Here is a 16,601-nt window from a genome sequence, read left to right as displayed (position 1 = left end):
GTCACTGTTGGGAGCTTGAAGCAGGAACTGCCAAAGAAATACCAGAGTGCATAGCACTGTGGACTTTGGGGTGAGGCGGCATGCTGACAGGGTGAGTCTCTGCCACCTCTTAAAATGCAAAACTGATCTTGCCACTCCCTGCTTCCAATTCTGCCCTGGTGCCCTCTTGGCAATCAGGATGGCATTCAACTCTGCCTTGCCTATGAACCCCTCCTGAGTGGTCAAAATCAGCCTCACCTCTCGCTCTTCTCCACCCTGTAGATCACTTTCCCTTTCCCTCTGCCCCAAACAACTTGAGCACTTGGCCTTAGTACTCAAAGTCACCCAGCCCCCAGCTCAGTCCTGCTCATCTACCACTTGCTGCTCCAGGAGGGGAGTGGCTCTGGCCCCATGTAGTTCCTCCCTGCAGGTCCATAGCTCCCACCTTTCCCCAGCCAGGTGTTACCCTTTAGGCCAAGTCATGGAGGATCCCAGGGTGACAGCCTCTCGCAGCAAAGCTCTTCCCACCCTGCAGGTTCCTGCAGCATGCTCGCCTGTCTGATGGTGGGGCCCACACTGCTCTGCCAGCCACCTGCTTGCGGTGCAGTCCCGGCCACTACTGCTCTAGGTCCCTGAGCCTCAATGAGGGTTCTTGGTCATTGAGGGCACTTTGGAGGCATTCTGGGCTGGAACTGACATCTTCCATGTTGATCCCAGTAGCGAGGGCTCCTCTGTGTCCTACCCCTCTCACTTCTCTGCCTCCCTCCTAACTGAACCAAAGGGCTCCCTTGCCATTGTTTGGTTGAAGTTGTGCATTGATGAGTCTGTTGCCAGCGCTGCCCCGTCCTCTCATGGGAACAGAGGGATGGTACCTACAGCAAAGACAACCCACCGTGTGACTTCCTGCCCCCCCACCCTGTACCTTCCTGTTAACAGGGCCCAGGCATGAGGTTGCTAGAGGAGGCTGAGCTGTCTACCTGGCTGAGAGCCATTCTTACCTGCTGAACACCCAAGGGGCAGAGTAAATGCTGTGAGTGGAAACTGGATAACTCTTACACCTGGTGAGCAGTCCTGCCACCCCCTGGGTCTCACCTGGTACATCTCACACCAGCTAAGGATGACCTTGGATGCACTCAGGTCCTCAGCAACTGCCCACTCCCATCATGCTTTCAAGCCTGGTTCATAGGCCCTTCTGATGTGATTCTCTCTTTCTCTCCATCTAAGCTTCAGTCCTAGGAAATGCCTCTGTTCCCCAGTGGGGCTGTGTCAATCCACAGCCTGTGTCTTTATACAAGCTGTTAAGGATTTGTCTAAAACATGCCCTGTCTTCCCCCCAGGTGCTGCCATCTTCAGGGAGACTGACCCACAGCCGGAGGCCCAGGGTAGGCACCTCCACTAAGCAAAGTGGAACATGCTAGTTCTGTGCTACAATAGGCAGCTCCCATCATGCTGCCTGTGTCTCCTCTACCATCCCCCTTAGATTATGACTTCCCAGTAGAGGGTGTCCAGGTCTTTTCTGTTGTATTTCCATGGCTTGACAAACAGAATTGCTGAATAAACATGGTCATAGTCAAGATTTCTTTGATTACAAGTTTAGACAAAAAGGAAATTTCTTTGGAAAAAGTCTTACAACTGCAGGAAGAGGAAGGTGTGGGCAGACTTAGAGGGAGGGGAACCAGGGCCTGACACAGCTCCAGGACTCATCTCCATCTCCTGCCCTCCCCTCCTTCCTCCCTATGGTAAGGGACGTCACCACCAATGACCGTGGAGCTTTCCTGCTCCACAACCATAGGGTAGCTAGGTCACTTCTCAGGTTTAAGAATCCCAGGAAAAGTGTTGATTGATCCTACTTGATGCAGTTGCCCATTCTTGGGCCAGCCACCATGAGGGGGCTAGCTAGGGAGATGGCAGTCCCCATGAAGCTATCATTGGAGAAGGGTGAGATGCAGATTCCAGGAGGAGGTGCTGCCCAGGGAAAACAAGTTAAACATTGTAAGAGAGAATAAATGAATAAGTAAATGAATGAGCCAAGACCAATACACAGCCTTGCAGATGGTACAACTTCTCATGTGGTGCAGCTTCTGGAGTGTTTGCGAACCATTCTCATGGGTTCTTACCAAAACCTGTGAGCCCACATTTCACAGAGGAGGAAATAGGTTTGAAGTGGCACTGAGAACAAATGTGGTCAGGATTCCATCTCCGTGTGGCATACAAGACATGTGCCCTTAGAGGCTGCCCTCCCACCTGCATATGGGCAGCTGATTGCTCTTGGGAAGTCACCAGAGAAAAGGGCAAGAATTTGCCTGGGAGGGAGGGGAAAGTGGACTCTGCCAAGGGTTAACTCCAAGTCCATTTCTGCACCCACTCTCTTATTTCAAAATCTTTTCTTGCCTCAGTTAGCACTGTACGTGAGAATGTTAAGTGCTTCTTTGGGGATTTGGGATTATGCCATCCTTGCTTTAGAGTTAGACTATGAGCCCAGCGACAAGTATCTGAGCTTGTGACCAGAGCCAGAAGCTCAGTGCTCACCTCCTACCTCCCTTACACACACCAAGGGAGGCACTGTATTTCCCTGTGCCTTAACTCCTATTGCTTTCTTCAGTGCATCCTGGTCAGCTGCTTTGCTTGTTTCTTAAGAGCAAGGTCTGAATCTGCTCCTCTTATCCTCCCAGAACTCCCAGCCTATGTTAGATTGCTTGCAAAGATGGCTCTAAGAACTCCTCCATTCACTATGTATATGTCCCTTTGCAAAGTGACTCAGCTGCTTCTTCTATGAAGAGGTAGAATCTATCTCCCTACCCCTTGGATTTAGACTTTCTTTGAGCACTAGAATACAGCAGCCTAGTCCTCAAGAGACCTTGCTGCTCTTGCACTTGTTCTTTTCCAGTCTACCAGGACATGTGTGGACATGCTTGGGTAGCCTATAGGGGTCTGAGAGGCCTTGTGGAGTACACAAATACCTTCCAAGCCGAGGATTGCTGACTAATGACAGCCAGCACCAAGAGTCGGAAATGTGAATAAGCCCATTTGGATCTTCTGGCTCAGTAGAACACCAGAAGACCATAGCCACGCTAAAGACTGAGGGTGACTAGCAAAAGAATCCTCACGTGAGCCCAGTCCCAACTGCTAGCTCACAGAATCACAGCGAATAAAATGGTGGTTGTTTTAAGCAGCTAAATTTTGAGATGGTATGTTATCTAGTAATACATGGTAATAGATAATGAGCATAGGGCAGTTCCTAGTTGTAGTGGGTTAAATTGTGTGTTCAAAAATGATATGCTGGGCCTCCCCTGGTGGCGCAGCGGTTGAGTGCTGGGCTGCGAAGCTGCCTGCAGCGTCTGAAGCACCGGTTCGATCCCCGGCCACTGGCAAGGGTCACACATGGCGCGCAGACCTCTCCTGCCATGTGCTGCTCCCCTCAGCAGTGTATTTCATTGGTCTGCCTGTTCTGTTCCCCACTATGGCTCTGGTGAATTCTCTCACCCTCCCGTGCTTCTGACTGTACCCAGTGCTTGTATAAATAAATAAATAAATCTTTAAACCAAAACCAAAAACAAAAACGATATGCTGAAGGGCCTCCCTGGTTGAAGGGCAAGGGGTTAAGCACTGCACTGTGAAGAAATAGCAGCCTCTGCAGCACGAGTTCGATCCCTGGCCAACCAGGGGGCAGCCCACATGGCGCAGCAGACCACTCGTGTCTCACCTGCTGCTCCCCTCAGTGGTGTACTTCGGTCAATCTGCCTGTTCTGTTCCCCACTCTGTCTCTGGTGAATCCTCCCATCCTCTCCCTGCCCCCCATGCATCTCTGGCCTGTACCCCAGCTCTTGTATGCAAAAATAAACAAATCTTTAAAAAAAAATGATATGTTGAAGTCCTAACTCCCAGTTCCTATGAATGTGACCTCATGTAGAAAGAGGGTCATTGTTGATGTAATTAAGACAAGGTCATCATGGATAAAAATGGACCCTATAAGAGAAACAAAAGGGAGATTTGGATACAGAGACACAGTGGGGACACAGTGAAGAAGGCCATGTGATAATGGCAGCAGAGATAGGGGTGGTGGTGGTAGTGATGCAACTATAAATCAAGAAATGCCAAAGATTGTGGGGAGCCACTGGAAGCTAGGAAGAGGCAAAGAAGGACTCTCTCCTTTGCAGGGACGTGGTCCTGCTGATTCCTTGGTTTCAGACTTCTAGACCCCAGAAGGGTGAGAAAATAACTTTCTATTGTTTTAAGCACCTGGTTTGTGGTTTTTTCAATAGCCCTAGGAAATTAATAGCTAGTTCAAAAATTTTGCTCAGAGCAGGGCTGGCTGGCAGGGGGAGAAACTGAGAAGCAGAGGGGAAAAACCCCATCTTTCCATACCTCTCCCCTCATTTACTGTGGTCCCCTGCAGCTGAGTCTCCACTGTCCAGGCTCAGACACCTGTGGCTTCTCCAGGAGTTCCTGCCAGGCACGGTGCCCATGGCTGCCTTTGAAATGCATTGCATGCTTGTGCTTGTGTGCGCACTCTTTCTATTCATAAAAGCTGTGCAGAACTTTAAATATGCTTGGCATAGTTAATATAAAACTTTTATGATTTCCTATTTTGCTATCATTTAGACTTATAAAAGAACTTCAAAAATGAGGCAGAGTTCTATACCCTTCACCCAGTTCCCTCTGATACTAACATCTCCCACAACTCCATCACAATTCTGAAACTGAGAAATTAGCATGGTTTCAATACCATTCAATACAGATTTTCTTCTCTATCTGTATCATTTTTTCTCTGTTCCAGGATCTAATCCAGTGCCTCATATTACATGTAGTTGTCCTGGTTCCTTACTCTCCTCCAACCTGTGACAGTTCCTCAGTCTTTCTCAACCCTGAGATATTCTAAGAGTACTGGGCAGTTACTTCATAGAAGGCCCTTAATCTGGGTTTGTCTGGTGTTTTATCATTTAGATGGAGGTTATATATTATTGGAAAGGATGCCACAGAACTGGGGTGCGTCCCAGTGCATGCTATCAGGAGGTACACAATGTCAATAAATCTTACTACTGGGGATGTTAACCTCGACCACCTACTTAAGGTAAAATTGGTCAGCTTTCTCCATCCTAAAGTTATCATTCCCCCCTTTTTCATTAATAAAAATGTTTTGGGGAAGAATGTTGGAGACTTCTACACATACTTTTTCTTTAACTTCCACCCACTAGGCTTAATATATATAGGTGGATTTTGTCTGCAGAGATCTGGTTTTAATGGTGATTCTGTGTTTCCTCATTCCTTCTACATTTGTTAAGTTGAATTCTTCTAAGGGAGATTTGTCAGAAATATTTCTTTTGTGACATTAGGGAAGAGTTTTACAAGGATGTAATGAGAACATGAGAGCAACCTAACTCCACCTGGATAGTCAAGGAAGTCTTCCTGGAAGAGGAGCTATTTAAGCTAATTCCTGTGGGATCAAAAGAAATTAGCAGAGCAAAGGACTGGGGAGTGGATGAGGAAAGATGAGAATGTGAAAAAGGAGACTGTTCCAGGTACATGGAATAGCATGAGTTATCAACACCCAAAGCTGAGAGAGACAGTGTGAATCTGCATGATTGACTTTGATTAGGTAGAAATCTTGACCAGCTGGAGGTACTTCCTCATTGAAGGAAGCAGCTGCTTATTAGTCCAGTCAAAGTTTTGTCAAATGTAAATGAGGGCCTAGAATTGCTGAGTTTCTGGTATTCAGGAGAGTCTGGACATTGGATTTTTTTTCTTTAAAATTTCTCAATATTTTAAATATTGGCAAACAATCCCATTCTTTTTAAAAGCCAAATAAAACCTGTGAGCAATGATGGTTGCTTTTTTTCCCCCCAAGACTTCATTATTTCAGAATAATTTTAGGTTCACATCACAGCAAGATTGAGATTTCCCATACACTTTCTGCCCCAACCCCACTCATAGCCTCCCTTCTATCAACATCCACCACATTTACTACAGTTCATGAACCTACATGAAAACATTGTACCACCCAATGTCCATGGTTTATACCAGGACTCACTCTGGTGTAAAATCTATAGGTTTGGACAACATGTATGATAACATGCGTCTACCATGAGAGTATCACACAGAGCAGTTTCATTGTCCCAAAAATCCTCTGTGCTTTTGCCTACTCACCCCTCCTCTCCTCCCCCAGCCACCTGCCAGCTGTTGGGTTTTCACCTCTGCAAGCCCGAATCATTATTTATCCATCTTCTATGGCTGGACCTTGCATTTCTTTTTTTTTTTTTTTAACTTGTACTCTTATTTATTTAGAAAAGCAAAAATAATAACAAGAAACAAACAAAACAGTAAAAATGACATCTTTTTAAAATTTTCTATATTTTTATATCATTGTTCCTTTAATATTTTATTTTATATAATTCTTACATCATTTTTCATTTTTGCACAATGTATGCATTTTCATTTTGGTTATATTCCCCATACAATTGCACCCCCCCTCCCTTATTTTTACCCTAGTCTTGCCTCTCCCAACCGCCCCCCCCACCCCGTAGTGTGTCTCTGGTTTATAGTTGCTTGCTGCTTTTGATTTTCACTTTGTATTATTAATTTAATCTATTTATTTATTTATTTATTTATGCATACAAGAACTGGGGTACAGGCCAGAGGTGTGAATGGTGAGAGGATTCACCAGAGTGGGGAACAGAACAGGCAGACTGACTGAAATACACTGCTGAGGGGAGCAGCGAGCGAGACAGGAGACGTCTGCTGTGCCATGTGGGTTGCTCCCTGGCTGGCCGGGGATTGAACTCGTGCTGCAGAGGCTGCAGATTGCTTTACAGTGAGGTGCTTAACCCCTTGCACCACCAGGAAGGCCCCTGGACCTTGCATTTATTTTCAATTGTTCACTGTTATAAGCTATTCTGTAGTGAACATCCCAGACAAACAAACTTCACACTTTCTCTATGAAAGTTTGCTCTGGAGCATCATTTGTGGTCTGTCCTCACATGGCCAGACCCAGTGTTCTTTCCAGGACCCTTTCTTTCACCGCTCAGTCCTCATGCTCCCCTGATGCCTCAGTTCTTCTTCTATGTTGCCAACTACTCTTCTTTTTCCCTCAAGGTCTCACCCAACTCCATGTGTGACCACGTGGGAGTCCACACCCTTACTAAGGAGTCTGTGAGGTGATCAGGATTGAGGTCTCAGATCCAGAAGGGGCTCACCTCTCACTTGGGTTGAAGGGCACATCTGGTCCTGATCTTGGAGGCATTTCAGGCCAGAGCTCAGTCTGCTCTGACCTAGCTTGCTCTGCTGATCTGCTTCCTGGAAGGGAAGGGCCCAAGGCCAGCCCTGCAAGCGCTCTTCTTGCTGAAAGGGCAGCAAATACATTCTTGGTGGATTCACTGAATTGCTCTGATAAGGCTGGTATGGAGGAGATAAGGAGCTCAGACCTGATGCCAGAACCCAGAGAGGAATTCCCACCTCATGGGGAAGGAAGAAGCTGGGATCCAATGCTAGAGCTGCCAGGCAGGGGCCATTGCCCCAGCTCTCTGGCCTTGCCCAGCTTTCTTCCCATGGTGCCCTCTTGTGCCCCTGCCTTGTGTTATATGGGTTGTTTTTTTACAGTGGAAATCAAAAGCCAGCCTGACACATGGAAAGGGAATGAAAGGTCAAGAGGAAGGACAACTTTCCTTGCCCCTAAAGCTCCTATTCAGGGAGACAAGGAAAAAACTTTCTTGCTTGCTTGTCATGAAGAAGCTTTTGTCTGTGTCCAGGCAGGAGGTGAGGGTGGTACCCTCCTCCTGATGCTGCTGCTGCTGCTTCTGGAGAGGGTAGGGGGGATGACTCATGCTTTCTGGGTCTCGGATAGGCTTAAATGGAATATCAAAAGCAATAAAAGTTACCATAAAAACAATAATGTCCCTATTTACTCTGTGCCAGGCTAAGGGGACCTCATGCATGATCTCATTTAATCCTCATGTCAGTTCCCAGAAGTTCAGGTTAATAGCCCAGTTTCAGGATGAACTGCAGGAAACTGCTCAAGAGTTACATTAAGGTCAGACCTGTCCGTGCGGAAAGCTTGGCTACCACTGTGTACAGGAATGCCCCCTCCTCTGTTCACACACACCCACCTGACTCTCATGTTTCCTCCCCTCCCAGGAGCCTGAGAGCACATGTCACCACCATGAAAACATGTGCCCTGCCTCCCTAGGCGGCGGGGTGGGGTGGGGGGGAGGATGCTTCACGTGAAGCGAGGGCACCAAGTCTCCGTACGTTTCAACATCCTGAGTCTGGGTCCTCAAGTGAGATGACCTTCACTGATCCACCACATCACAATTCCTCTCACCTGGGAAAGGCTTTCTCTAGTGTTTGTGTTTCTTCTAACTCTCCCTGCCTTTGTGGTTTACATGGCTTAAATGCACTCAGACATTGGTGATTAACATAATGAGCACTATTTCTAACAGGGCTCTTTGGAGGCGCATAAAATCCTGTATTATCTGCATTCATTTTTTTTCATTCATTTGTTGCAGCTCACTGAGTACTTGCTGCACCTGCACTGCTAGTGGGGTAGACACTCCTCCATGAGCTGAGATGTGGCCTCTGCCTTCCTGGGCTTATATTCCTGTGGGAAAAGTCCTGTATGAAAGACCAGCAAAAATTATCCTTATAAAAAGGATTAGATACAAAACCACGTGGGTTTTATCCCAGGAATGCCAGGTGAGTTTAACATCTAGACATCTCTATCTTAATAAACTTAAGGACAAAGCCACATGATCATTTCAATGGTCACAGAAAAGACTTGATAAGATCCAATACCCTTTCATAATGGAAACACTCAACACACCAGGAATGGAAGGGAACTTCCTCAGTTTCATGAAGGGTAGCTATACATGTAGTTAACTCATCCCTGATGTGCAAAATGGAATGTTTTCCCCAAAGATCCAGAAGACAAGGGTATTAACATCATACTCAAGGTTGTAACCAGAGCAACTAGGCAAAAAAATGAAATATGAGGCATCCAGCTTACAGAGGAAGAAGTAAAACTATCTCCATTTATAGATGACATGATCTTTGTAGTGCAGGCAGGCAGTACGGCAGAGCAGGGAAAGGAGAGTCCTGGAGCCCTCAGTGGTTTTTTAGGCTTTTAATGATCTTTTTTTAAAAAAAGATTTATTTTATTTTTATACAAGAGCTGGGGTACAGGCGAGAGGCGCAGGAGGATGAGCGGATTCACCAGAGACAGAAGAGGGAACAGAACAGGCAGACTGACTGAAATACACTGCTGAGGGGAGCAGCAGGTGTGACAGGAGAGGCCTGCGGCACCATGTGGGATTCTCGCCAGCCAGCCGGGATGGAACCCGCACTGCCGAGGCTGCAGACAGCTTCACAGCACAGCGCTCAACCCACTGCGCCACCGGGGAGGCCCTCTACACAATTTGTATTGAGTCAACCAGGTTCAGGGCAGGCAGGGGTGCTGGGGCTGGCAGGCCTACCTGTCCCCTGGTGAATCTTGAGCATTCTGGACTCTCCAGCATTCTCCCAAGGTCTCTCCACTGGTCTCTGCCACCTCATCCTCTCTGGAACTCTTATAGCCTCGACCTCCAGGCTCAGGTGTGCCCACACCATACTCCAGGTGTCCTCCATCAGGCATGTGTACCCCGAGCCCACCTCCCAAGCCCACGCTCTCAAACCCTTCCTGAATTCAAGGCCGCAAGTGATAGCCACAGAGGCCAACGGCGCAAAAGCCTGAGAAATCTTCATTTACCCTACAGTCTTATATATGAAAATCCTAAGGAATTCACTAAAAATGATCAGGGCTAGTAAATGAGTACAACAAGGTGATGAGAAAAGAAGCCAATATTGTTTCTGTCCACCAGTCATGAAAAGCCCTCTGTAGGGTAAGTAAAAAGTATCAGGCTTTTCTACCCTCCTGCCATTAGATTAAATGCATGCCTGATGGCGGACACCTGGAGTAGGGTGTGGGCCTGCATAGGTGGGCGTACCTGAGCCAAGATACTGGGCATATAAGGTCAGGACTCGAGAGGAACAGAACCACAAGAAGGCAAAGAAGCGAGAGAGCGGAATGGAACCAGAAAGAGAATGAGATCATGAGAGAACAGTAGAGAGCCCAGGAAGAGTTAAGATTCCAGCCTCCCGGCCCCCTGGCACCCCTACCTTCCGTATACCTGGCAGAATCCCAAAAAAAGCCTGAAAAAGCCGCTGAGGTCTCCAGGACTCTCCTTTACCCATCTGCTCGGATCATAGAGATCCTGCTCTGTGCCCTTCCTACCATTACACCCTCAAATAAAATCAAGAAAACAATTATAGTAGTAGTAATATTATATAAGAATAAAATGCCTGGGAATAAATTTAACAAAGGAATTGCAAGACAGATACTTCGAAAGCAACACTCTAGTGGGAACCATTGAGAAACCGATGTCAGCTTGACCAGTCCTTACATCAGGGAGGAGAGGCAGACTTGAGGTCTCAGCAGTTTTGGCCAGTTTAGGACCCTAGAACTCCATGCCCTTCTGCCTGCCTGCCTGCCTTCGGCGTCCTTTTGCTCCACTTAGGGAGGGGATTCTGGGAGCCTTGCCCATAATAGCCCTACAATGAATGCCTGCACTTCTAATTGCGTAGGTGGGAATTCAGTGGTATGAAGTCCAAGATGGCCTCTCATTTTGAGAAAAGGGAGAGACACTCATCAGAGGAGCCGTTTCAGGCCTTGGGAACGGGCTGCACTTTGGAATGTAAGGTATCTACAGCTTCCTGCTTCTGGTAGAAATGCAAGTTTTGTTTTTTCTCCAGCCAATTTTTTATTTCAGGACAATCTTAGTTTGTAGAATTTATTACAAAGATAGTACAAAGAGTTCCCCTGTACCTTGCACCCAGTTTTACCTATTGTTAACATCTTAATTGGTTCGGTACATTTGTCGCAATCAAAGAACCGATATTGATACATTATCATTAACTAAAGTCCATGCTGTATTCAGATAGCCTTACTTTGTCTCTGATGTCCTTTCTCTGTGCTCTGACCCAGTCTAAGCTACCACAGCGCCTTTCGTTATCACATCTCCTTGGGTTCCTCTTGCTGGCAGTAGAAAGGCCGGTTACTTTCATCATGGGACTAGAGAAAGCACCTGAGCTCTGGAGTCAGACAGACCTTGACTCAAAATCAAGCTCTGCCCACACTATGTGGGGACTTAGAGTCATTTATTTAAGTCCCCTGAACATGCTTTCCTCATCTGTGAAATGGAAGCAATAATATCTAACCTGCAGCGTTGTATTCTGTGAGATAATATACGGGGGACACTCAGTGCAGGGTCTGGCGCAGCATGTTCAGCAATAAGAATATTAGCAATGTGTCCACCTCCTCCACCACCCTTCTCATGCTGGAGCCCCTCCTAAGCCATTGCCTCTTCCCCTCCCCATATACACTGTACTGTACTGTGCAGAACCTGACCCAGGGCTGGAATAGACAGCAATACCTATTTAATACCTGCTGCCCTGCTGTGGCTGAGTTTCCCCCCAAGTCTTTTCCAGTCAAGCATACTGGTCCGTACTGGTCATCATGCTGACCTACTTGTCGGGAATGCACAAAGCTGTATGCCCTTGGCCTTGAGTCAGCACCCTGGAGCTCTGACATACTCCTGCCCCAACCTGGCCCCACCCTAGTCTGGCCCTTCTGGTGAGGGGATAAGCCTTCTGCTTGTCTTTTGGGGATTATCAGCATACATTAATGAACTTTGTCCCATTCTTCTGTCTGCCACTCTCTGTAGACACCAGTGGAAACTCTCTCGGAGGGATAATAAGTCCATGTGCTTGGAACATTGTATGCATTTCTGGGAATGTGTATTTGGTGTGGGTGCAGGTGCAGGCCCATAAAAGTATGGGAGGGGGTGCACATGTGTGTAGTATTCATGTGTAAGTATTCATGCCCACAGTATACGAGAATTTATGATGGGTGTTTGTGGGTAAGTATGTATGTGGGCAAGCCTGGCAATTTGTGTTACATTGAGTGTGTGCGTGGAATGGAAGTGTGCATGTGACTGAGTGTGCATTTGTAGCTGTGAAGGCATGTTCAACAGAGGAAGGAATCATCACAAATCCATTGTGCCACATACCCAGGCTCAGATGCAGAAGCAAATCAGATGAATGCAACCTTCCCTGTGGTCATGGCCCTGTACCTATGTGCACACAGGGATGGGGCCCCAACTACCTCCTGGGCTAGCAGCACCTCTATATCTATCCCCGAGCTAGAGGTAGATACAGGGAACATGGAAAACAATATCTTTTTACCAAGACTATGGCCTGTGGTGGTAGTTCCTATTCATGCATTGAAAGTTGTCTCCTGAGGAAGAGGCTCTGGAAGGAGGGAGAACAGGCACAGGAGAAAGATGTTCCCATTCAGGATCACGGCACTCCAGGGTAGCTCTGCTTACACCTGAGACACTGCACAAAGTTCTGAAAGGAATTGGATGTTCCCAGGCTGGCCCAGGGAGCAGGAGCCATTTCAGGGAGCTGTAGGCCCTGCAGGATTCGGGTCAGGGGGTTGGGCTTGGAGGCCTCCCTGCCCAAGGTTTCCCTTATAATGCTTTTTCACTTTCTGTTCCCTGCTCCTCACCTCTCAAGAAGGCTTCAGCCAAAGTCCAAGTTTATAAAACATGCCTTTTATTAAAGCTCCTATCTGAACACACCCTCCTTAGATACAGTGGCTTACCCACTTAACTCCCCCAAAACTTTGCTTAAATGTCACCTTCTTAAATAATTCCCCTTTAAATTGTGCCTCCATTCGGCCCTGCCAACTTGCTCTACATTCTTTATCTCTCTTGTCCTCCTCTGTTGCTCCCCAAAACTCTCATCAGCTTCTCACATAGTGTGGACCCATACTGCAAGAACAGGAGCATAGAAACTTCTATGCTACAGTTTTTAGAGAGAACATATATCTATAGCAATTTGACATTGCCCGGAAATCCAGATACAGACTGGGAAAGGATGCTTCGTGCCACAGAGGCCTTAAGAATTATTGTTCTAACACACTCTAAAATGGATTCAGTTTCCTGATTGTCTAGTTCTGCTGGCAGAGTTGTGTTTGTTTTATTTCTCACTATCTCCGCGGCACCTGGAATAGTGTCTGGCACATAGTGGGTGCTTAACAGATACCTGTTGAATGAGTAAAAGTGGAAGAGGTGATCTGAGAGGGTGAAATTTTATCAGAGGAACACACGGTGGGGAGAGCAGCAACTGCCCCCTCTCCGTACCCCCCATGGCTCACTCCTGCCGGCTGTGAGCACAGCGCTCTTGGACTGAAGCCTGTGATTGTTCTTGGGACTCAAGATTGTTCTTGGGATTGACTGGGAACTGTTGTCCTGATAAAAATCGTGCCGCCTCCACCCTGCCCTTGCCCCTGCCTCGGCCTGTTCCCAGAGGGAATCCAGGGCTGGCAAGGCTGAGCAGGAGCAGCTCTCTTGGGGTGGAGGGAGTACTGGTTCCACCTGCTGTTCCCACGGCTGGGGCCCACCTGGCCGGCAGTGCCTGGGCCTGCCTCATGGGTCAGCCATCTGGCAGGGCTGGTTCTGGGCTCACACACCCATAGCCGCTGCTCAGCCATTCCTCTCCACCTTGGTCCAAACCCTGGGGCTCAGCTTCTCCTTTTCTGACCCCAAGACTCCACCCACAGAATAGCTTGTGTCCTCCTCTAAATCCAGAGAATGGTGGGGATTTGGCAGAGGAGGAGGGGCCGAAAGACCCTAAAAGGCTCTTATCTGGGCACATGTGGACCCAGCATGGATCAAGGGAAAACCTCCATATGGTTGAAAAAGTCATTTCTGCTTCTTACCTACTTTCTTTTAAGCAAGCAGAGCTACAGATTAGTGTCTGCTAACCAGCATTCCCCTGCCGGTTTCCCCTCCCCCCTCATCCAAGTCCTGGGGACCATGAAGGAAGCAGGGGAGGGGAGGCTGTCAGGAGGAAGTTATGCTCAAGCTGCCTTTTGATGGATGAGTTTGGAGTTAAATAGGCCAAGAGAGGAGAAAAGAGATGAAGTAGGCATTCCAGAGAAAAAGGAACAGCATGGGCCAAGGCCTGGAGGCAAGAGTGCCCACAGCATGCTCAGAATGCTCTGGTCATTATCTGCCTGGGTGTGCACAGGATGATGATGGAATCCAGAGGAAGGAAAGGAGACGGGGCCAGTTCTTGTCCAGAATCCTCATTTATGCAACACTTATGAGCACCTCTGTGTTTGGCTCAATAGGGGCATTAAGATGGAACAGATGGTGAGAACACAGAGATGTTTAGACACATAATTTACCTTATTTATCACTCTACCTCCAGTGCCTGCCATAGTGCTGGGCCCATGGCAGACACTCAATAAACTCTGTAACTAAGTGAAAGGGTACAGAATGAAATAGCACAGCCACTTACAGAGAAATATGATGGAGTAAAGAGAGAGGCGGAGACACCTCCGGAGGCAGAGAAACTAACTCTAGGGCAAAGCCTCTGGGAAGGACTGTCTTTATTTTTACATTTAAGGCTGCTATAGTTTTCAGGGTAAGCCTTGCTGTGGCTAGTGCAGGTAGTCTCTCTGTGGTTGAGATTTTGGTATTTTTGCTGCTGATGCAATAGGCTGTGAAGATTTCCACAGTGCATTGTGTTGAGTAAGCAGAGGTTGCTGAGGAGAGACTGGGCAGGGCCTCCTGGAGCCAGAAAAGAAGGCCAAATTGATGCAACAAGAGGCAAACCTGCTCAGAGAAATGTCTACATTATTTCCCAACCACGCCTGGAATGTGGCCCCAGGTAGGAGCCTTTGGACTTGCAAGAGGCACTTATCTGGGGACAGTTCATGACATTTGACCAGCTCAGAATCGAAAGCTGACAGACAGGCCCTCAGAGTAGAGGAGAATGTGTCTCTGCTACCATGGAGAGGCCTGGCTCTCTAGGCTCCCAGGAGGTGACGGCCAGAAGCCCCGCCCCTCCAACTCTGGGTCAAGTTGGAGATCTGCTGGTGGGTGAGAGCAGGCTGCAAAGAACATGTATGCCACGAGCTGGCCAGCCCCATGGTCCAGCCTCTGTGTTGACATCTCCCCACCAGGCCCCTTGTTTGGGCACATCTGTTCCAGGGGAGGGGGTTGGATTATAGTAAGTAGCCAGAAGCAGCTGCTCCATCTGCCACCAGTGGAGAAAAATGGCAGCTTTATTGGTCTCTAGCTCCAAGCTCACCTGGGAGACATGAGGAACTGTAGTGACAGCATTTCTTTCCTTTTGGGAGACCTTATGCCCAGCTGTAGTAATGGTGAGGTTAATGAGGCCTTCAGGTCCCACCAAACTGAACCCAGCTGCCAATGCTCCTGGGACGCTGGAAAACCGTAAGCAGATGTGGTGCCCAGGGCTTACTTCTCAGGCTAGGCCCTCCAGCAACCTGCAGGTCAGATGGTGAAAAGTTCTAGTTCAGAACAAGCCAGGGGAGGTGTGTTGGCGCTCTGGGCTGGCTCTGGGTGCAAAGAGACTGTCAGCTATAGAGAAGTTGGTGTGTCATCCTGAGAAATGGGAGCCCACAAGTGTGAATGCAACAGACACCACTTCTAATCATGACCATAAGGCCCACTGGTGCGGCGTTTGGTGATGACCCATGGTTGACCTTGGGCTTAATATGGATGCTATGATAAAAAAAAAAAAAGGTGCCATTGAAATGAACATTTAAAGAGGGTGAATTTTCAGGTATGTAAATTATATCTCAATAAAATTTAAAAAGGATGCTCAGAGCTTGGTTGCTGGGTGCTTTTCTCATGTGTTAGATCCAGGGGTGCAGGTCTCTGAAGTCACTACTTGGGGCCAAATTTTTGGGCAGCAAGATCTTTTCAAGGACATTGTCCACTGGTCAGGTCCTTGCTGGAGCTAGGAGACAAGAGGATGGCACTGCAAACCAGCTGGGTCCCCTGAGGCAGTGGAGTGGCTTCAGCCATTTTTTGGGTGGCAGGGTCCCAATCTGCTGGCCCATCTGGCACTTCTCTCCCAGCCCTTTGGGTCTGATACACACAAGGGCCAGGGAAGAGCTAATGATTAACCAGGAGGTGAGGGAGAGGAGAAAGGCTGGAATAACGCTCACAGGTTACCTTCCCGCTCTCTGGGGCAGTGTGGGGCCCCTCTGGGAGGCATCCTGGTGCTGATCATGGTGGCACCGGCTGGGGGCAGGGCAGGCAAAGCAAGACTGTAACTTGCAGAGCAACTCGGTCTCGAAAGGGTCCTGTAGAACCACCTGTGGTACCCAAGGTTGCCCCCGATGGCTTAAGCCCCCTCATCACAGGTGCCTGGGCACATAGGCTAACACTCCTCTGTCCAGGGCTGGCCCAGAAAGAACTTCATCAGGATGAATTTCAAAGTGCACTCAGAAGCCTCCTCAACCCCTTTCTGAGAAGAACGTGCTCCTCACACCCAATGGTGACTATGTGGCTGGAATGCCACAGTGACCTGCAAAGGTACCAGTCAAAGGCTACTGGTGCCCCTCATGCCTTGGTCTGTGACACATGCTGAGGCACACACATGCACAGACACATATACAAACATACATGCATGCACATGCGCTGGACACACCAGCATTGTTTTCTTCATCTGCCTCTCCTGGGTCTGTGCCAGGGAAATTTAATAATGACTATTGA

The 16,601-nt window shown here is 48.1% G+C and overlaps 1 long non-coding RNA gene across 3 annotated transcripts in view; it reads left to right on the top strand.

The window, feature by feature from the left end:
* LOC119257755 (uncharacterized) overlaps positions 1 to 11,009 on the top strand; it is an 80,067-nt gene extending 69,058 nt beyond the window's left edge. For 2 of the 3 annotated variants that reach the window (XR_008553958.1, XR_005128111.2), the window contains 2 exons: positions 8,478 to 8,664; positions 10,588 to 11,009. This is a non-coding gene — a long non-coding RNA (uncharacterized LOC119257755). Of the gene's footprint in view, positions 1 to 1,316; positions 1,362 to 8,477; positions 8,665 to 10,587 lie in introns of all 3 variants that reach the window. The other variant, XR_008553959.1, reaches the window with a different exon arrangement.
* Positions 11,010 to 16,601: the final 5,592 nt, after the last annotated feature.

This window comes from Talpa occidentalis, unplaced genomic scaffold (assembly GCF_014898055.3).
Source record: "Talpa occidentalis isolate TD23 unplaced genomic scaffold, MPIMG_talOcc4v2.1 talOcc4.4, whole genome shotgun sequence".
NCBI lineage: Eukaryota > Metazoa > Chordata > Mammalia > Eulipotyphla > Talpidae > Talpa > Talpa occidentalis.
This window is presented reverse-complemented; position numbering and strand designations above follow the sequence as displayed.